This window comes from Meles meles, chromosome 2 (assembly GCF_922984935.1).
Source record: "Meles meles chromosome 2, mMelMel3.1 paternal haplotype, whole genome shotgun sequence".
NCBI classification, from domain to species: Eukaryota; Metazoa; Chordata; class Mammalia; order Carnivora; family Mustelidae; genus Meles; species Meles meles.
Genome location: NC_060067.1, coordinates 128,779,007 through 128,801,861, shown reverse-complemented (window position 1 = coordinate 128,801,861; position 22,855 = coordinate 128,779,007). Strand labels below are relative to the sequence as shown.

Genomic DNA, 22,855 nt, shown 5'->3' with positions numbered 1-22,855 from the left:
GAAACTCCTTACCTCCATAATTCCCAGCCTGAGTGTGCAGAACTGGGTGCTAAAATCAGTAACTGGGTATTGAACTGTAACGTAGAACTTCAGTCCTATTCATGATGGCAAGAAAAAGAGAAGTTCAACCAAAAAGTCAGGTACACTGTGGGAATCTTACTACAAGAGCTGATAAGATTTGCCTGGTGATACAGATGTTGGTTTGGCCACTTTGCGGGATGCCTACCACAACTGCTGCCAAGGGGAAGGGGGGTCAGTTGACTGAGAGCATTTGTTATTCATCCCAGGACCTACGCTAGGGGCCCATCTATGCCAAAGCACATGCAGGTTGGTTACCCCAGTAAATCACTTCTTTTCAAGGAGTAAGGGCAGAGAGCATTGGGGGGAGCTGTGGAGGCGAACACTCAAGCATAGCAAGACTAGTTATAATCCAGAAAGTGTGGAAATACAGTGTGTATGTGGCCTCGAAGCATGGGTAAGGCTTCAGTGGTTGGCAAACCCCTAAAAGTACTCAGTAAAAGCCAGTTAGAATAAAATAATCAGTGTGGTAAAGAGGGATGAGCACTCTACATAGAGGCAGAGTGGAGAAGCCTAGAATCATCTGTAAGCCATGAGTTTCTCTGGAGCTTGAGAGGAGGTGGAGTTGTGGTCAGGAGAGGCTATATGGTGGGTAGGCTCAGACTAAGCTGATGGATTTGCACTTCTGTTCTTCCTTATGGTATCGGAAGCTAAGGGGTATTTTGCAGATCTAGGTCATATACTGGTCTATGTTTCAGGGCAAAAATACTGATGGGAGGAGAATTTGAGGGCAACTGGGATCATTAGGAGGAATTTTGTTATTTCTCCTACACAAAAATTTACAGTTTACATATTCTCTCAGACCTACATTTTGCCTAATTATTTTCTCATTGGCCCAATGACAGAAAGTGTATTTTCCTCTCTTACCACTCCTCTAACCGCCTTCACTGCTGGAGCTCTGTGTGGCTGAGGAGGGTAGGAGGGTGCCTGCCCAGGCACACATGGGCAAAGAAAATCCATAGCTACCCCTGTGCTTCTTAGTTCAAAGATACCTTCTTATTTGCTGTAGGGCACACGTTTTGGGAGAAACAAAATGACCAATTTCAATACTGCTGACACTGGAAATGTTCATATTAAATGCAACCAAGGAAAAACTTAAAATGTTAAATGGTCATTTTATTATAGAGAAGAGACAGGTGGCTTTCCTCTTTTCTCCAAGGATTAGGTCAAGTTTACATGGCCTCTGAGAAGAACAGATGATACAGAATATTGCACGATGTTCAGGAACAATACTAACAATTCTGTGACGGGTGTGTCATAATAAAACTTAAGTTTCCCTAATAGGTAGTGGTGTAAGACAAAAGAGGGTAGGGTTCATACATGGAAGTGTAAGTTTAAGACTCTTTTAATTTCAAGTAACCACAAATAAGTAACCAACTTAAAAAGGAAATATTTGGATTATGTTACCGAACATTTCAGGGATAGGCTTTATCCAGGTTCTGAATGATGCCATCAACTCTGCCTCTTTTTCTCTGCCTCTAAAGGCTTGCTCCCTGTGACTGACTCCATTTCAATCAGTCTATCTTCATAAAATGGAGAGAAAGCCACAGAAGTGCCACAATTTTAGCACTGGCCATCTTTGAAGGATACAAGAACTTTTCTTAGAAAAGCTCTCAGAGGAGTTCTGATTGGCCTTGTTTACACCAAGTATCTATCCCTGGGCCAATTAATATAGAGAGCGTTAGCAAGCACGTATTACTGTCCTTGGCAAGATTTGGGTTATGTGCCCATTCCAAAGCCAAGTGATGGTCCGGGATTGGTGGAGAAATGGTCCCTGAAAACAAAACTGTTTAATTTTTTTCTACCAGAAAGAGGAAGAGGTACTGGTGGTAGAAAAATCACCATCTCCACTCTCTCTGGGTGAAGAACCACTAGGAGTTGAAGTGCAGTTTTCAGATTTACATTTACTGGTTTTCCTACCTGCATTTCTGGCCACAGAGTCAAATTCTCTTCAGAGTGAACATTTTGCCACTGCCCCTTCCAGCAACTCCTTTGAGTACAGTTAGCTCAATGCCATAATTTATAGTTTTGTTATCCTTTGACCTCTGTAGCAATTACTTTTGTAACTTTAAAAAAAAAAAAAAAGTCATTCCCAAGAGGGCTTAAAATGAAGGGTGGGGACGTGACCAAGTCTGAGATCAAGGGACTCTGCCCTTGGCTAATGAGATGTTTTGGTTTTATGTTTTGAAATGTTCAAAATCAACATTTTATATCCTGTAACTCCCAAACTCATGTCTGGCTCACCCAGTGTCTTGTCTCTCACTAGCCCATTACCTTTTTTTTTTTTCCTGCATCTTATCCTCTCCTCTCCTGCTCCCCAAACCTCCCTCTCTTTTTCGTCTTCCTTTTCCACCTTCTCTGCTTGATCGTTGCCCAGATACCAGTTTCTTGCGTTGATTTAGAAAGAGTTTTACAGTTTACACTCTGGAGGTCTGGGAATATTGGAATGCCATTCTTTGCGCCAGCTTTACTTTCCATTGCAATGTTGCTGCCGTTGGGATGATGGTGAGAGCTCTCGTTTGAGTCGTCCATCTGACACAGTTCCTTAAACAAAGACAACTTCTAGGACCAATGAAATACCCATATCACTAGCCAGCTAGCTAGTTACTTATCTATACAGTGTTACCCAAGAGATAAACTAAGCAAGAACAACAGAACACCAGTCATCAATAAAGGATTTCTACATGTGCAAATCTTAAATATACTTTATAATTCTGCACTTGCCTTTCTTTGCTCCGCTATTCCATGTTTTGTGCAGCTGTATCTCCAATATTAAGTTATTAACATTATTTTTCTATGTGAACTTTCAAATAACACATGTCCTTCAATTCATTTGGACCCTCTCTCTTGGAGACGTAGAATGTGTTCAGATCCCAGCTCTCTTCGTGGAACAGCCTACCTTCTAAAGAGGCCAATCTTTAAATAGGCTATCTCCTCTGCATTTTATAATACAGGGAGATAGGGAGACGCTAACTTAGCATTTATTTTTAATTATTTAATGAAATTGTTTCTAATTATTATTTGAACTTCCCCTCTGAAGTTTTTTCCGGAGTGACCCCAAAATGTCTAACACTTACAAAAGGATTGTTGTTTTGCTATGTAATTAACAAAGGTTAGATTAACATATTTAAGAAAATCTTTCCAAGGGAAACTTAAAAGATTTCATTGCATCTGATTCATATTGAAGGTACAGAATAAAAGTTAAAGACCACCTTCCCGGTTTCCTTGGCAATGTTGGTCATACCTATACTTCTGTTTTCAGGAGAAGGAATGATACGACTATAATCTCCTATTCTGTCTTTACTGCACATAATACAGCACAATCTAGAGTCCCAGTAGACTGAAGCAGTATTGGTCATAACGGATGCTTGGCCTCTGGCATAACAACAATTGGCAAGACCTCTGTGTAGTCACAGATATTCACTCAAAGGGGGCAAAGAGGAAGGAGGAGACTTGCCCCCAGCAAGTGAACTTTGCCTTTGTGAACATCCATTCAGAAGAGATTGGAGGTGATCTGCTGAGATGATTTTTTTTTTTTTTAAGATTTTATTTATTTGGCAGAGAGGGATCGCATGCAGGCAGAGAGAGAGGGGGAAGCAGGCTCCCCGCCTAGCAGAGAGCCCGATGCAGGCAGGGCCCGATCCCAGGACCCTGAGATCAGACCTGAGCAGAAGGAAGAGGCTTTAACCCACTGAGCCACCCAGGTGCCTGGAGATGCTTATTTTTATGTAGCTATGGAAATACGCTCTTGTCCAGAGTAAGATAAACCTTTAACTTCTATCAGTAGATATGTTCAGGTTACTGGTATATATAGAGGTGTATGTTTTTATTCCATTATTAATATCCAAGAGGAGACCACGAAGAAAGGAGATTTGCCCTCAACACATCAAGGTAATACCCTGAATGCATTTTTTCAGTACACACAGCGTTAGGACTACTAGTTTGGGAAATGAGAAATTCTGAGTTGTGCTCTGTTCCATGTAGTGTACTGATCACTTAGTTTTTTGGTAGGATGAATTGGCAACTTACTTATATGAGAGAGTTTAATCTACTAAGAAGAGTGCTACCTTGGAACACCTGACATGTTTCAGACTCAGCTCTGACATTTGCCATTGGCCATATGGCCGTGGTAACTTACTTAGCCTTTTTAATAATTTCATTCATAAATTATAGTCAAAATGGGAGGTTGGTTTCCAGATGAAGATTCACGTCATTTCCACACTGAAAGATTTATTTCCCTAGAATATTCAAAAGTATATGGGATACTAACATTTGTTTTGCCTTTATCCAAACAGGTAATGGTTTTATAAAAGTTCTTAGAAAATTTAAAGTTTAGTATAATATTATAACTTTTCTGTTTCTATGAAAAAAATAACTTCATATTTTTTAGATTGTTCATATATACATGATCCTTTGAATTAAAATTCAGTTTTTAATTTGACACTTGTTTTATGGGAAATTCTTAAAGTTCTGATGAACTCCATATTGTAATCACTTTAGTAAAAACAATGAGCTGGAAATGCCACTACTTTAACATGATCCTGAACATTTTCATGTCACCCCACACCTTTCGAGTTGAGTAATGTCACAGTAATGTATAACTCAGCCTCAATCCTTCCCATTTTGAGCTTTAAGAATCTCCTTCCTTTAAATTAAATTTGAGAAGAAATTTCACCACTTAGAAGTCTATTAGGTGCACAGTTCCTTCTTTTGTCATTTTTAAACTTAACTGAATAACTCAAGACCATGAAGAATTCCTAAAAGTAATGGAATCAAGAAGTTTTTGATTCATTATGCTGCTGATAGTTACAAAGTAGTCAAGAACTTAACCATTATATGCAATACATTTAAAACTTCATTGCCCAAAGATTTTTCTTTCTCCAAAAAAGTTATTCCCCATAGCTGTTTCAAGCCCTTGAAAAATGTTTGAAAAAATTCTCAAATCTCAAGTATGCTTTGCTCCCTGTCTGCTGAGATGCACAGATCGTTTTGCCATATGGCAGCTGATTTAACCCCCCTACTTCTTTCTCACCAGAAACCCCACGCACTAACTTCAAAAACATCATCTACTTCTTGACCTTTCTATCTGTAGCTCTCCATCTCAGTCCGTCAGTTTGAATAAGCAAGCTAGTTCATGATATCAAAATATTTGTGTAAATGGAACCAGTCATAATTTATTGCTTCTAAAATTATTTCATGGGATTGTGGTAGGCACTGTTTTTGCTGAGGCACTGAGGTTAATCTCAGTGGAAATGAGGCCTGCACCGAATGTTTTCCTAGGGTATTTTGAGAAGAAGTCTCTCTAATCACAGTTTACTTACTATTTGTCTAGATTAAGAACTTCCAAATACGAGTCGATAATAGTTGGACGTCGTGCTGCAAATGATGACACTCCTCTTTTGAGCTTAGCAGAATTCATAGACTTATTTATATGTCTCAAGAACTTTAATAGGAGGGATTTCTTAGACGAGAAAAGGGAAGGTTCAGAGATCTACCCAAGGTTTTCCATGTAGCATGCGAAGAAGGGAAAGAGAGGAAAAGGAGGGAAGAAAGAAAGAAGAGAGGAAGGAAAAAAGAAAGAAGGGAACGAGGAAGATGACCAGAAAGCTGCAGGTTGCGTGAAGACTGTGTTCCTTTTCTTATGCCCTCAATTTCCGAGGCAGGTAGAGAAGCCCAGCAGATAGGTGCCATGGGGTAAATGCTACTGTTGATCGAGCACCTACTGTTTGCCAAGCCCTGAACTACATTAGTTACTCACGTAAATTCTGATCTTTCAACACTCCTGTTTACAGAAGGTATCATTCCTGTTTTACAAAGAAAAAAATAGGGCGCCTGGGTGGCTCAGTCAGTTAAGTTTCCAACTCTTTGTTTTGGCTCAGGTCTGATATCAGGATCCTGAGATCGAGCCCTGCATTGAGATCAATGCCCCATCGATGTGAGCATCAGGATCCATGATCAGTGCTCAGGCCAAGTCTGTCTGGGATTCTTTCCCTCGCCCTCTGGCCCTCCCCTCACTCATGCTCACTTGCTCCCTCAAATACATCAAATCTTTTAAAAAAAAAAAAAAGGAAAACAAGTACAGGCTGAGAGAAGATACAAAAATTGTCCAAATATGCAGAGCTAGTAAGTAGTAAAGATGGTATTCACATCTTTGCTCCAGTTCACACTATTTTATAAAAATAGAATTATCAGTGTCTCTATTAGCTGTTTGCTAGACAAGAAGAACATCGTTGTCTGTCTTTTCTGTTCATCATAAAACTAAATAAAAATAACACCTTGTAAAAGAGTACAAATTGTTAGGTAATACAGTCATGATCACATGAACAATTTACTTCCTGTTTGATGATTTTGATAATAAAGTAGTTACTGGTTTACAACACATAATGCCGTCCCAGAACTGTTTGCTGGTAATAGGAATTTACCGTCACCAGTCTTTTACAATTGGTGCAAGGTTCAAGTTTAATTATGTTCTGGTTGCCTCGGCTGCGGTTAGGTGATGTGGGTTTACTGTCCTGTAATCGGAGATTTAATACGTGCTTATTGAATCCCCACCAAGTGTAAGGGGACCCAAGTGACAGAGCAGTGACATAATCCTTACCTTCAGGGAACATCTAAACTAGCCAGAGATACCTATGCTTGAAAGAAAGAAGGTAAGAGGAGATCAAACGCTAAATTGTGAAGAATGCAGTACATATGCTGAGTGTGGAAGCCCAAACTGAAATGGACAGTCTGGTAGAAGGTCAGCAAGGGGGCCACCTAGGGGCCACCAAAAACTGACCTTGACCTCTGTGAACTCACCACTAAAATGTGGCCGGTAGCCAAGATGACAAGAACCTGATCTGAGTTATGTGGAACAAAGATCCATTTCTCAATGACAGTCTTAAATGAACCACACTCTCGCAATGCCAATCTACAATGCACAGTTATATGTAGTACATTTAAATGAAAAATATAATGCTCAAGATTCTGATTTGACAGAGAGGAGAACAAATAGCCATGGATGGTTTTGGATGGGGTGTATGCAGCTTGCACGCCAGTGTATGTTTTATGAAAGTGGCGTGAGAAGTTAGGTCCTTTTAAGGTAGGGCAGCCTCACAGTGGCTGGGGAAACGGTGTGTGGAAGGAGCGGGAAGGGGAGGGGTTAGAGAGGCTTTCAGGAAGTCTACTGGAACAATTGGGATTTGTTAATAGAGGCTTAAAATCGTGAGATTGCGGTATGAAGAGAGGAAATAGACAAAAAGTATTTGGAAATAGGCAAAGATATTTGAACTAATGATTTGCAGGGTGGGCTGTGTGTGGGAAAGGAGAGGGGTTATATATTATGTCGTAATTCATTAATCAAGTTGGGGAGAGTCAGAGGGTAAAACCCATCTATAGTCTTGCTTGATACTTCCTTGAAAAAGGTGAACTGTTAAGTTAGAGAGAGTGATTGGTAATAAAAATAAGGTTTGAGTTTACTTGAGAACATGTAATTAATACTACTTTTCCAGTCGTTTATTCAGTAGGGTAACCATCCCTGAGGATGAGGTATATATGTCCTCAGTTAGCTGATCTTCCCATGGCATCTGAAAATGTCCCTAATTGAAGACAGATTTGAAAAAGGGAACAGTTAAGGGGCACCTGGGTGACTCAGTCTTTTAAGTGGCCAACGCTGGATTTCGGCTCAGGTCATGATCTCAGGGTCCTGGGTCTTGGGATCCAGCCGTGCATCCAGGCTCCATGCTCAGTGGGGAGCCTGCAAAGTCTGCTTGGGATTCTCTCTCTCTTCTGCCTCTTCCCCTACCTCCACGCATCTGCACTCTCTCTCTCTCTCTCAAATAAATAAATAAATCTTACCCAAAAAAGGAACAGTAAGATACTTAAACCATAGAGTTAAAATACAGCACGTTGCATAACCAGTATTAAGCAAGTGTGCCAGGTGTAAATAGTGAATCAAGGTGTTCACCATGTAATGGTTAACATGTGAGAAAATGAGGGTCAATTAATATAATGGATTTCTAAAAAGTAATGTCTATTTTACTACCCTAAATAAAGTCTAGTGTCCTCGTTTTTTAAAAAACCACTTGCAGTTATTTTTGAGAAAACTAGTCATGCTGATTTTTGAATAGCCAGAATTAGAGAAAAAAGGAAACAAAAATCTTCAAGAGTATAAATATTAGTTACATAGGGATATTTCAGTACCCCATGTGTAATCATGACTATTTGCTAGCCTACTCTGCATACATTTGTGTAAATATGTATGTTAACAAATTATGTATCTACAGACTCCATCTATCCATCTCTCCATCCATCCATCCATCCATCCATCCATCCATCCATCCATCGCTCAAGATTCAAATACTGTTCCAAATATTGAGGCTAGAGCGATTATTAAGTGGGTTCCTGGCTTTCAGAAAACATTGACAAAGAAGGGGGCAAGTGTGCAAAATATAATTCAAAATAGTAATGGGTGTGGTGGTGTGGACCATGCTGTGTGAAAACATTGCAGGACTCAAAGCTTCTCTGAGGAGGTCATACTTTGCTGAAATCTGAAGGATTAGTGAGAATTTGCCAGCTGAAGTGGTGGAGGTAGTGTTATTGGTAGTAAGAGGTGTAATCAATCAGCTTTCAAAATATTGAGCATTTTAAAACACAGGATCCCATGCTCAATATTTGAAAAATTGCCATTAGGCAATTTCTAAGTATATTCAATGAAATGCCCTGCCGTATGTGCTTGGAACCCATTAGTCATAACTTGGTGATATAAAGTACGTTCTTGACCTATGACAGGAATATTATTGCTGGAGTTGCTGTACTAAGAAATGTGGTCACATTTGCCATCTGGTGAAATAGCTGTCTCGCCCAGGTTGAGGTTCACAAATGACTAAAGCCCTGAGTAGCCCACAATTACTCAGTTGCCCAAAGGCCTACAAGTAGAATGGAAAGTTGTCTATGTTTCATCAGATCCCTGAAGCTCGGGGTGGGGTTAGTTAGAAGAAGCATGACTGCTTTCTCTTTTATTTTCCTTTCTAGTTTGAAGTACTTCAGTTCTTGTGTCAACCAAATTCGATGGGTTAGGGTTCATGTCATAGTGTCATGCAGTAGGTAGACTCTGGGGACACGATGACATAAAAAGAAAGAAAGGAAGGAAGGGAGGAGGGGAGGAAGGAAGGAAAAAAAATGAGATCCCTGCCTTCAAAGGGCTTATATTCTAAGTTTATCTTTAGAATTGTCCTCTGCTGTACAGTATTTTAAAGACATTTAAGTATATATTTTCACATTTAAGTGAAAATATGAACAACTTTGTAATGTGAAGCCAGAGTATATAAATTGCGGGTTGAACCTCATTTTTGCCTGTATGTGTGATAAGTAACACAGCTTTTCAGGTATGTTTCTCAACTAAATGTTTAATTTCTCTTTGGTTTTATTCAGTTACTGAAGTGATATTAATGGGAGCTTTCTCACTCTGCCAAATGACTTGGCACTTGAACTTTATCTTTACTACTTGTTTGTTTGTCTGTAAAATTAATAAAATTAAGAAGTGAAACGTGTGATTGATTCTTGGCATTTTCAGGGAGGGAAATGGAAGCACGGTGGAATAAACAGGTAGATAAAAATGTCTGAATACATGAATAGAAGTGATGAGATAATACCAAAAAGAGAAAGGAAAAAAGAAAAAAAAGAAGAAAGAAAGAGAACAAAACTAGCCTACCTCTTCTGTCAGTGAGAACTCTAAGAGAAAACATCTGCAGCAAAAGAGGAAATGAAGTGAGTGATACATTTGAAACTGTTAAAAAAACTGCTGAATTTTCTGGTAGCAAGGGAACATATTAAAAGCTATAGTGGGAATCCTGGATATTCAAGCACCTTGAAGGGGTAATTTTAGCAGGATAAGGAAAGAAAGAAATACAGAGCACAAGGAAAAATTTTAAAAGTGAGAAGAGGAAAATAAAAAAAAAAAAATCTAAGTCCAAAAAACCCTGCCTAAGGATATTGCCCAGGAAGGTGGATTTAGCCAAGTGGGCACTAAGCCTAGTATTTCTTATTTCCCTTTTCATGCCGCAAAATATGAAGTAATCGCCTTAGCAGGACTTATTACAGTGATCAAATCACCGAACAATCTGAAATGTTTCCTTTCATATGAAGGTATTGTTTTGTTTTGTTTCTTGAGTAAGGACAGTCTTTTCTTTTTTTTTTTTTTTTCCAGTTTGTATGTATTTTGCCTCAATCTATAATCAGGTTCTGTGGAAAATATAATTCCATATATCCATAAATCTTTTGTCATTGGAAATGGAAGTGATGACCCTAGAAAAAACATGAAAGTCAAAAAGTTTTCATACTTTTAACAGGTAGTATGACTAGCATGACTTGCTTCTCTAATTCTGAAATTCTAAATTCCCCACGAAAGAGGTTAAATTATTTTTCTTCTGTCAAAACTTGAAGCTTCAGAAAATGTAATTAATGTCTACACATCACTAATTTTCATTAAATAGTTTATTTTAGGTTCCACATAATCTTGTTCTCTAGTGAAGATCAATTGTTTCAAAACTGCTAAGTGAATTTTTTACAAAAAAAATTTATACCAGCTTTACCTAATTATGTCTCTGGAGTCTACATATATTTTCATGTTTTAAAAGTATTTCAAGAGAGAGCCTAGATGTCTGTTAACAGATGAATGGATAAAGAAGATATGAGATATATATCAATACAATGGAATATTATGCAGTCATCAAAAAACGAAATCTTGCCATTTGCAAGGACTGGATGGAACTAGAGGGTATTATGCTAAGTGAAATAAGTCAATCAGAGAAAGACAATTATCATAGGATCTCACTGATATGAGGAATTTGAGAAATAAGACAGAAAACCATAGGGGAAGGGAGGGAAAAATGAAACAACAGAAAACCAGAGAAAGAGACAAACCATAAGACTCTTAACCTCAGGAAACAAACTGAGGGTTGCTGGAGGGGGAAGGAGTGGGAGGAATGGGGTGGTTAGGTTATGGATTTTGGGAGGGTATGTACTATGGCGAGTGCTGTGAATTGTGTAAGACTGATAAATCACAGACCTGTACCCCTGAAACAAATAATACATTGTATGTTAATAAAGTATTTCAAGAGATTAATTGCATGTATTGATAAAAACATTGTTAAAATAAATATATACTTACTTGGGGATAATATAAAAAATTAAAGTAATATAAATAGAATTTTATTTTTTCTAACCTTACTGTAAATTTTTATACCTTAGAAACACACATATGTCTGTGTGCATATGTATGTGTGTGCATAATCCCCATATGTGTAAATGCATACACACACAGATGTACATATAGTCTATATAGTGGAAAAAGGTTGAAAAGGCAAACAAAATAGTAAACATTCTGTTAGCTCTTTGAAATATTGTTGTAACTTAAATGAGCTCAGGTACATAAAAAAACTGGAAAGTTTAGAAATCTTAATAGAATTGATATTAGATAATGAAAATGTATTCCATTTATTAAGAATTTTCTTTATGGGGGCGCCTGGGTGGCTTAGTGGGTCAGGTCTCTGCCTTCAGCTCGGGTCATGATCTTGGGGTCCTGGGATCAAGCCCCACATTGGGCTCTCTGCTCCGCGGGGAGCCTGCTTCCCCCCCCCCCCTCTGTCTGCCTCTCTGCCGACTTGTGATCTCTCTCTCTGTCAAAATAAATAAATAAAATCTTTTTAAAAAATTAAAAAAAAGTTTTCTATATGCTGGAGTCAATTCTATTGTGCCTTCTTGGCACCACTCCAAGAATACCAGATTGGTATTCTGTCTGATAAGGGATAAGGGATATATTTCTTATCAGAAGAGTCAGATGGAGCCTCTGTCAAATAAATTATGAAATGTACTTTTATGTTCTAAAGGCTGATCTTTTGAGGTGTGATTTGTGCTGTGCAGTAAATAAGAAAAAGGATTTGCCCTGTGGGACAGCAGTCCTCCCTCATTTACCAGTGAGCACTTGGGAAGAGTTTTATAAAAGTGCCAGAATTAGGAAAAGGTATTATAACATCTCCATTGGAGACACTGGCTTTCCTTGATGGGATTAGAGCATCCCATGGTCAGAGGGCAGACCTTGCCCAACACAGGATTCCACTGGGTAGTACATACCTCTCAACACTTCTATTAGTAATTTTTTTTCTCGTTTCATAATACATTAGTATTTATAAGTTGGTTTCCATGGATATTCCCTGTAGATAGTTACGATATTTGGTGATAACAGTTCTGTATACACCTTGGAAAAAAATAAGATTTTCCAGAAAATGTTGTAGTGGGTAACGTTCTAATAATGTGTTCCATGTATAATTACATATTTTTTAAAATACTACACACCCGAAAGGAAACATAATTAGGTTCTTAAGGTGGAAAAAAAGCCAAGATTTTGTTTTTTTTAAATGACCTCCTCTACGACCTGGTTTGTTTGTTTCTTCATTTTGCTGAAAAGGAAACTGAAGCCTAGAACCATTTTATATTGAACACCTATATCCTTAAAATCATCAGTACATCAATCTGGATTGACATTCTCTGCTCTTCTGTTTGGGTTTATTAAAGTACAAGTCTATGAATCTGTTCTTAGATGTCAGAAGTTGAATAATGAATTTTGCTGGAATGCCTAAAATTTCTTTTATATTCTAAGAACATTTTTTTCACATTCTCTGATGATAAATCATCTCATTAAAAATAAATATTCAAGGGCACCTGGGTGGCTCAGTCAGTTGGGTGTCTACCTTCTGCTCCAGTCAGGAACCTGGCGTCCTGGGATCGAGCTCCATATTGGGCTCCCTGCCTGTTGGGGAGCCTCCTTCTCCCTCTGGTACCCTTTCTGTGTCTGTCTCTCCCTCTGTCAAATAAATATAAATAAAATCTTTTAAAAAATAAGTAAATTAACAAATAAATGTTCAATAAGTAAAGACGCTCGAAGTAAATACTTGGGTTTTCTTTAAGCACTCATATTCAGGCACTGTACCAGAAATTCTACGATACTCTAAAATGACATATTTTCATCTCACTATGATATATTCCGAAACAAACTCATTTTATCATTTTCACAGACATCATCATCAAAAAGTAAAAAGTAAAAGTAAATTTCCATCTCTAAACCTACAAGCCTAAATGCCTTGTGCTGTTGATCGGCCATTTAAATATTTTCTTTTAAAATCAGACCTGAAGTCATAATAATGCTTTGATAAGCATAACATGAATCCTGTCCAAATTTTGCTATCGCACTACTTAAATATTTCTCTTAGCCTTAGATCAATCCATATCTAGAATACCTCGGTATTTGCAAACGTAGCAATGATACAGTATAGATAAAAACTGAAAGGACCAAGCCTACAGCAAAATCCTTTAAAGATGTCTTGATTAATGATGTCATGGCTTTTTATAAATACATTTAGGCAATGAAATTCATCTATTCAAAGAACATGCAGAAGGGGCAGCCTGTAGGTGCCTTTTGGTAGTGGTTACTTGCGGAAACAATGGCTGGAACTGTCTAGGTGTTAGGTAGATGAGAGAGTATATTCATAGCCCTTCCTTCCTTCTTATCTTAAATTTTGATGCACTTAAAGTCATTCTCTAAGTGTACGTTCTTATTTCAATATTCCTAAATATTCTAAGCTCACTTGGGATGCTTTGAAGGAGGTCTTCCTTTTTTTTTTTTTTCCTATTTCTATCTACCTCTACCAGCCCTCTCTCCTTTTATTCTTACCCTATTTATTGAAAGTAGAAAGGAAAATGACAAGATGATAGTCCATCAAAGAAAAATGTTGCTTTAGTCTAGATAGAATATTAATTTTATTTCTTAAATTCAGTTTCTCAAATTTCTTTCAATACTACAGTGGTTCAGTTGTTGACATATGGAATAAAGGTATATTATTGATCATTCGTATGAACTTTTTGAATTATTACTCATTTAGTAGTGATTCACTCAATGTGTGTTTAATAAACAGCCTCACACACATTAGAACATATACTAGGCAGTCCTGAATGTTAATGAGATTTTTTTTAAACTAATTACAGGAGTGTAATAAAGAGTACTAGAAGTAGTCTTCAGGATAGAGAAGAACATGAATATTTTACTTTGCTTTGGGTGCAGTCTCTGAATTATGGATTAGCCGCCTAAATCTTGGTTTTATTTCAGTAGTAGTACACGGATAGGAAGTGATGTTTCTGTAAAAATGCATAACTACCTGTGAGTAATAATTGAGGATAAGTAACCATATATTTCAATGGCTGATGAGTCTTGAAGAAGATTCTGAGCAAATAGGTGAGTGCTTTTGATATGTTATGGCACTTAATCCTCCCAACAGTCATAATATTGATACTATTATTGTGCTTATTTTATGGAGCATAAAATGCTGACACAGAAAAATCAGTGTTGAGTGTTTTCAGTCTACAGATGAATCTGTCTCTTCTACTGCAATGAAAGGAGCAACTGTTAGTAATAATAGCTTATATTATTTTGGCAGTTTAGAGTCAGGAATGTTACTTCCACAGGGAAGAATGGCAAGGAGAGCTGGTTCTGGGGTCTGCCATGATTGAAAGTAGGGATCCTTGCAACTTAGCACTGTATGAGGAGCTGTGGGGCCTGTCCTTCCACACGGTAGTCTTCCATTGTTTGCACGTACGGCTGCAAGGATAGTAATTATTGAACACACACACACACCATTTATTGAGCAGTTTATTTGTTAGGAACTTTTGAAAACACTATATACTTTCTTTCATTTGAATCTCACAATAGTCTCGAGAGTTAATGAATAGTTTCCACATTTTAAGGAAGAGGATCTGGAGAGTTTAAAATCAGAGTTCTTAACAGTGAATTAGGGACACTGACACTGAGCCAATGGTAAGTTTCTATTGTGTTGTTTATCTAGGTAGAGACAGTAAGGCATAATGGTTAAAAACATAGGCTCTGAAGCCTGGAGCAAGGTTCCTGTTCCAATTCATTACTCTTAGCTGTAATGGCTTTTGCCCTGTTGCATTCTCTCTCTGTACCTGAGTTTCCCCATTTATAATATGGGTATAATATGGGTAGCTATGGAGAAGGTTGAGTTGGAAGATTGAATGAGTTAGTATTTATAAAGTATCTGGTACATAGCATGCACTACATCAAGTTTGCTGTATTGTGGTGATTTTGTTTTATACAAATATTGTAGAAGTCTTATTTCTTAAACATTATAGTAAAGTTGTGCCTTTTTGTCATTTGGTATATTATGTACATTTCCTCATATAGTGTTTATAATTTATTATTGAATTTATTACTGTGTGTTGTTATAATTCTGTGAGAGACATTTCCCCCTATGCAGTTCCTGGTATTTGATGTTATAAGGAAAAATTAGTGATATTTGTATATGGATCCTATTTTTAGTCACTTTACTGAAGTCTCTTCTGTTCTGAATGGTTTTTAAAAGCCATACCCCACACCAACTCATATCAAATTTACCTTCAAAATATATAGAGCATATAACCATTCTTCAGCTCTCCCTCTCCTACCGTACTCTAAGCCACTCCATCCCAAACGTGGGTATTTCCAAGCTTTTCTAGTGTCAGTGCTTTACCCTACTGTAGAATATCCTCAAGGGAATCTAGTATCAAACTAAGGATCCCTTTTCTCTTCTTTTTATGACATTTGTTTTCTTTTCTCTCATAGCTAAATAGCTACACCCTCCCCTCAAAAAACAAGCAAACAAGCACCTGAAAATAGTGGTGAGAATGGCCAGCAATGTCTTTATTCTAGCTTTAAATAGAGTGATTTCAATTTTATTTAATTTAAGACTTTCAATTTTATTTAATGTAAGTTAGTTTCTGTTAAATAACTTACACACCATGAGGGGCGCCTGGGTGGCTCAGTGGGTTAAGCCGCTGCCTTCAGCTCAGGTCATGATCTCGGGGTCCTGGGATCGAGTCCCGCATCAGGCTCTCTGCTCAGCAGGGAGCCTGCTTCCCTCTCTCTCTCTGTGCCTGCCTCTCTATCTACTAGTGATCTTCTGTGTTAAATAAATAAATAAATAAAATCTAAAAAAAAAAAAATAATAACTTACACCATGATTTGAAAGTTTCCTGCTAGTCACATTTTACTCATGTTTTTAATCTAACTAGTTGATTTTACCACATTGTTTCAGCATTTATTAGTATGATCCTGCAGTTTTTCTCCTTTAATCTTCTAAAAGGTCAATTTTGCCTTCATCTTCATATTCACGAACTAAATCCACATTTTGTCACAAAGTATGACATCTTTTAATCGACTATTGGATGATATATGATGAGCTTTTATTTGGTATTTTTGTGTTTCCCTCAGTTTTTAAGTAAAATTCATCATGATATTTAATGTTTGATTTTGCCAGTTGGAAGAACATGAATACCGAATTTTTCATTTATTAGAGATTTTAAGTTTCATTTAACTTTCCAGCTTGATTGAGATGTAACTGGAATATAATATTGTGTAAGTTTAGGGTGTATAATGTGTTGATTTGCCACACCTGTATATTGCAGTGCGGTTACCACCACAGAGTTAGCTAACATCTTCATCAGGACACACAATTCCGTTTCTTTTGTGTGATGAGAACATTTAAGATCTAATCCCTTAGCAACCTTAAAGTATATAACACAGCATTATAAACTGTATCCACAAAATTTAGGTGAGTTTATTTTATTATTAATTTAGGTAAATATCTGCCATTTTCATTTTTTTACGAGTGCTTATATAACATTGAAATTGTATGTTTCCTTATAGTCAAATAGAACTCTCTTATAAGTCCCATACTTTTTCATCTTTCATTGACAAGTGTTTGATAATCTTTTCAGTTTCTTCTAGAGCTATTAGTTCACTTCTTCTACATCAGTTAGTTTTGATACTTACATTTTCCTCATAAGTAATCCATTTCATTTAGCTTTTCAGGTTTCATTAGCATAAAGTTACATAAAACATACTTACAAATTTTGAATACGTTTTTCATCTGTGATTATATCTTCTTTCTCACTACTAATTCTGTAAACTCTTGATTATATTCTCTCTGTCTCCTCCCCCATCCCTGCCCTTCTCCTTACTCCCCCTGTGTCTCTCATTTTTTTTTTTTAAAGATTTTATTTATTTATTTGACAGAGAGAGATCACAATAGGCAGAGAGGCAGGCAGAGAGAGTGAGAGGGAAGCAGGCTCCCCGCCAAGCAGAGAGCCCGATGCGGGACTCGACCCCAGGACCCCGAGATCATGACCTGAGCCGAAGGCAGGGGCTTAAACCACTGATCCACCCAGGCGCCCTGTGTCTCTCATTTTTGAGAACCAACTTTTGGTTTTAATTCTAAATTCTAATTTTGGTTTTGAATATATCTCTTATAGTTTCTGTCTTCATTAGTTTTCCCCTTATGCTTTGTTTTTTTTTTTCTACCTTTTATTGGTAACAAGAGAAATTTAATCTATTAATTTCCTACCATATATAATTCTACCATGTACAAATAACCGTTTCTCATAGGCAGAACTGTCATATTTTCATGAAAATTACTCCACGGTGTGTTGTCAGCCCTCTGAAACATGCTTAGTGGTTTGACTTACACATTTTCTATGTAGATTTAAAACTATCAATAAAGCATTTAGAGTCGCTAAAAATAAATACACTAGTACTCCTCTTACCCAGTGTTTCGGTTACCCAGGGTAATCTGAGGTCTGGAAACAGATGATCCTCCTTCTGCTGTATCATCAGAAGGTTAATAGTACAAGTAATAACACTACTTCACAGTACCTATTCATTCACCTCACTTCATCTCATCTCATAGGTTTTTTTATCATCTCACATTATCACAAGACTGGCGAGTACAGTACAATGAGATATTTTGAGAGAGAAGGAGAGACCAAAGTCACATAGCTTTTATTTTAGTATATTATCATGATTGTTCTATTTTATTATTAGTTATAGTTGTTAATGTCTTACTGTGTCTGATTTATAAATTAAATTTGTCACAGGTACATATGTGTATGAAAAGACAGTACATATGGGGTTTGGTACTGTTTGAAGTTTCAGGCATCCACTGGTGATCTTGGAACATACCCCTTGCAGATAAGGGGGACTACTGTATTACCAAATTAATTTAAACAAATATCAGTAAAATGTATATTCCCAAATTGCCAAGTTGACTGACCAGTTGTATTTGTATGACCCTTACTGTTTCTTTAGCCATTGAATAAAGCCATTTAGCCAGTTTGAACAAAGACACAAATTCTCTACAATTAGGTCTCAAAACAAAGCAAGTATAACTATCTAAGTATATTTAAAATATATTACACAGTGCAGCTTAGAACTTAAGGGTTCTGAAGTTAGCCTGTGTTCTAGAGTTCAGCTGCCAATGTGGAAGCCTTGGCTCTATATTTAGCTGCTGTGTGACCTTGGCCAAGTACTTAGTTTTTCTGTATTTTATAACCTGAAAAATGAGCAGAGTTACAGTATCAACTTTTTGTGATTTTTTTTTTAAGGATTAAATGAGTTAAAGTATAAAAAGCAACCAATAAATGTAATTATTATTAATATCAATATGTGTATATTGAAAGTTTATATAAACATTTTGTTGTTTGTAGGAAATCTACAGGAATAGAATCTAAAAATAGGAATCTAAAACTTCTATTCTGTGTACGAGTGGTATTCTGCTGAACTGAAGTATAATTCAATAAGCACAGCAGAATAATTGGCATCTTACTGATTTTATTACCTTTCCCAACAAACTTGGGCTCCAGGCGACACTGCGGAGTGGGTCTTTTAAGATCCACGTTTATTTGCTGGCAGGGTTTTACACTACCATCAGGTTTGGTTTTCTTTAGTTTTCGTTAGTTTGAACTAGAAACAACTTATTTTGCCGGACTGGTTTATTTTTGTTGAGGGAAGCTGGCTGTCTGACAATTATGTTTACCAGGGAATTTATTTCTCTGGTATACTCCTTACAGTTCTGGGGAGTAAGAAAGCAGTCCTTGTGCCCTCACAGTTTTTAAATTCCCACATGAGAATGAAAATTTTGTCTACAATACCAGACTTGTTTGTTCACCATAAAAGAACATAAATCCTCCATGGGTCCCCAGGGGTTTGTTAGAGAAAGGGAGTGATCATTATAAACCACTTAGCGCTGTGTGCTCTGTATCATGTTGCCGTGAGAAAGTGATGTTTGATTGGCTCATAAAATAGGTTTAGTAAATCCTTTAAACACTGATGTGAGCAGTTGTGCATGTTGGAAATTAATACCTGAGAGTGTATTATAGGGATTACCAAGTCTCCAGAACAGTCACCTGGACCTATGCACCCATGCATAGATTTTTGTGTGTAAGGAAGATTATGTTTTGTGATTTCACTTTTATGTGTCAAATGCTGCTTGGTTTTACCATCTCCCTTTCTTTTAACTGAGGCCTGCAGACATCTTTCGTCATTGTTTTCTCTCTTCTTGATGTTTTGAGCAGTGCTATGGTATATAAACCAACCAACTTCCACAGTGAATTTCATCTGCAAACATTTTATCAGAAAAAAGAGAAACTTCAAATTATTAGGGAAGGCAACTAGATTTAACGCATGAGCTTTTTTCCAACCACATTCTATATATCCTCAAACAATTTAAAGAAAATACAGAATTAAGTGTCAGTGATTTTTGGTTTTGGTTTTTCTATTTTGCTGATTAGATAGCAACAATGAAGCTTGGGAACACTGTACAGGTGGATCTTCACTGGGTCTGTTTTACATGATCTTGAATATAATTTAAGTTTTTAAAAAATGCAATTTTTGTAACCATATCATTTAGCAAGGGGATTTACTGTTTTGATGAAGAGGGAAAACTAAGCTTCAGTAAATAATGATGTTACTGATACTTTTCAGTTCCACGGACATCTAACCCATCGTTGAGTATGACCATTGAAACTGATGGTGGAATAAATGAGTGAAGTTTAGAATTAAATTGTTATAGGACCCCACTTCTGAAAAAAATCTTACAAGTTCACTGTGAAAGAATTAGTAGCACATGTTAAATTTTGCTGTTTTATAGGCAAGAACACAGTACTTTTTTCGACGTCCATTTCATTTAACCTTTATGGAATGCAAAACTATGTAGATTTTTTTAAAGCACTGTGGTAAATATGTGCATCAGGCTTGTATGAGGTGTAAGAAGTACTTGTCAACTGTCTAACTGCAAATCCAGGAATTGTTATAAAGGCTAGTGGATTTTTTTTTTAGTGGCATCAAGTTAGGTAGAAAGTCTTCATGAAAAAAGTAATAATGTGCTTCTAACTGTTATTTGCAGGACAGTGATTTTTGTAGCAGGATGTAAATAGAGCCAAAGTTGGGACTTACTTGTTCCTTAAGAACTTCTTAACATTTATAATCCGGCTGTTTTGTGTATATAATCCCTTTAAATACTTCTAAAGAGCTTCCAATCAGATACATACATAACAATGTTTATTTTTTAATAAATAAAAAAGTATATAATAGTAAAAATACTTAACGTGAATTTGTGTAGTTCTCTTGCATATGGTCTTTTTCTCTTAAGATGCTTCTATTAGAAAGATAATCGTTATTTTGAAAATGGACTGAAGTAAATTTTTGACGCTTTGTGTTTCGTCCAACCGGTTTGCTGAAATGACTGAACTGCCAAACCGGAGGGGGATGGCTTTAGGTTTCCTTGTCTTTGAGCTGTCTTTGGTATCAGGCACTCGGGGCGCTGTCCACCACTTCTGCTTCTGCTGGATATTTCCCTTCCCTCTTTGCTCTGTTCTGCGTCGTCCGTCACAGTGGCTTTCCTCACATCCCCACAACTGCTCCTTTTCAGGATGTTTTTGTTACAGGCTCTCTTCTTTCTACCCGCGCTTGTAATGTCCTTGTTTCCCGGCACCCCTCAGATACGGGAAGATTCTGTTCTCTGCCCGTGTTACTCCCTCACTGAAACCTCCACAGCCACCCTCTCTAAGGGAGGCACACTCAGATGCCTCCGTGGGCAGGTACTGCAAGTAGATGATGATCTGGGCATTAAAACAGCAGCAGCAGCAGTAGCGGCAGCATAGAATGTAAATGGACATCTTTAAAAACTTAGACCATGTCCCATCCAAAGCTATTTCTGCCTGGTCCCAGCCTCAGCTGCTATGAAGGAATGAAGGTTCAGTGTTCATTCCTTCATTCACCAGATAGCAATACTGCTCTTGCTGTGTTCCTGGCACATAGATGTTAGGGATAAGGCAGGAAATGGAAGATACCAGCTCTCCTGGAGGTGACACCAATTCCGGAGATCTGAGGAGTCCTACCAGGGCTAATGATATTTAGTATTAGCAGATCTTTAAATTTAATTTAAAAACAAAACAAAACAAAACAAAACAAAAAAACCCAGAAATCCAGACTTTCCTGTGAAATTCCACTTTTTGGAATGTTGACATAACTTTTGGAAAGAAACATAGAGCTTATTAAAATTGCGCTGACCTGTTTGCAACATTGGCCTACAAAATACTCCAACATCTGACTCTGAAGTACCCAGACCTTTCCACCTACACCTATTTTTCCGGCTTGATCTTCATCTGCTTCTTTGTTTCCTGCCCTCCATTCACCGCCCACCATGCCTGGCCCCCTCTTTCTGCATATTACATATTGTACTTCTCACTACAGTGCGTTTCCATTTCCCCTCTTTTCACCCCTGGTCATTCAGTACCCACTGACAGCCCAAATGTTCCTTTGTAAGCCGACCCTAATCTCACTGTATAGAATTACTCCTACTCTGCCAGTATTCCACAGTATTTCCTATGCACTCTCATTGGAGCACTTACCAAAGTGTTTTATGGGCCCAGAGCCCAAAGAAGCTATAGTTTCATCTTTGTATCCTAAGAATCTAGCTTTGCACCAAGTCAGCGCTTCATAAATGATTACAGAATGATTGAGCAGGTCTGAAATCTGGCTTTCTTCGAGCTCACAATGGTGGTAACCCACATTATAGAGGTTTAGGCAAAACCCCCCAAGCACAAAGAGATACTCTCTGAATAAAAGCTTTGTTTCGCATGTAAACAGTCTTGATGTAAAAATTATCCTTTCATATCCCATGGTAGCTGTCCACTTCTATACCAAGTATACCTGAAATAACTACTTAGTTCTACCCAACTCTTCTGACCTCTGAGCACACCGCTTTTCGGTCCCACCACACCCATATACCGAACTCCTAAAATGGTGATACTGGTTGACTTACACATTGGTCATTGATGACCCCAGACTCATCACGTGGTATAGCAGATAGTCTGTCCTTTGAATTTGAGTTTAATTTATTGTTTTCGAACTCCAAAGGTTATATTAAAAGTTCCTGTGAAGGTGAGAGCAAGGGATGCTGGGTGGAGATGAAGGACAGCTTTATTGAACGGCAGCTGTGTGCCAGCCTTGTTTTAGGTACTACGCAGGTGTGCTGTCTTAAGACATCCCTGTGAGCTAAGTAGCGTTGTCATCAATGTAAGACCATCAAAATGGATCACTTTCATATATAGTGAATATGGAAAGTAAGTGTTTATCACAAACAGAAAGATGTCAGTGAGCTGAGAACATCAGAAAGGTCTCACAGAGGCAGACTGCTATAAAGCGAGATTTGAAGGATGTATGTGTAAGGATGTGGCTCTAGAAAAGCTTGTGTCAGATCAGGAAAGGGAGCCAGGGAGTCTGCCTAGGGTGAAAGCGTTACTGTCAGAAAGTAATGGGCAATGATAATAGCAATTAAGATTAGAGTAAAACTATCATGTCCATATGGAAATTAAATGGAATAATTCACAAACTGAATGTCAGCTATGGTTGCCG

General features: G+C 37.5%; 1 protein-coding gene across 1 annotated transcript in view; it reads left to right on the top strand.

The window, feature by feature from the left end:
* Positions 1 to 22,855, top strand: part of PDGFC (platelet derived growth factor C) — a 198,510-nt gene that overhangs the window by 121,923 nt on the left and 53,732 nt on the right. The gene's annotated exons all lie outside the window — the stretch shown is intronic.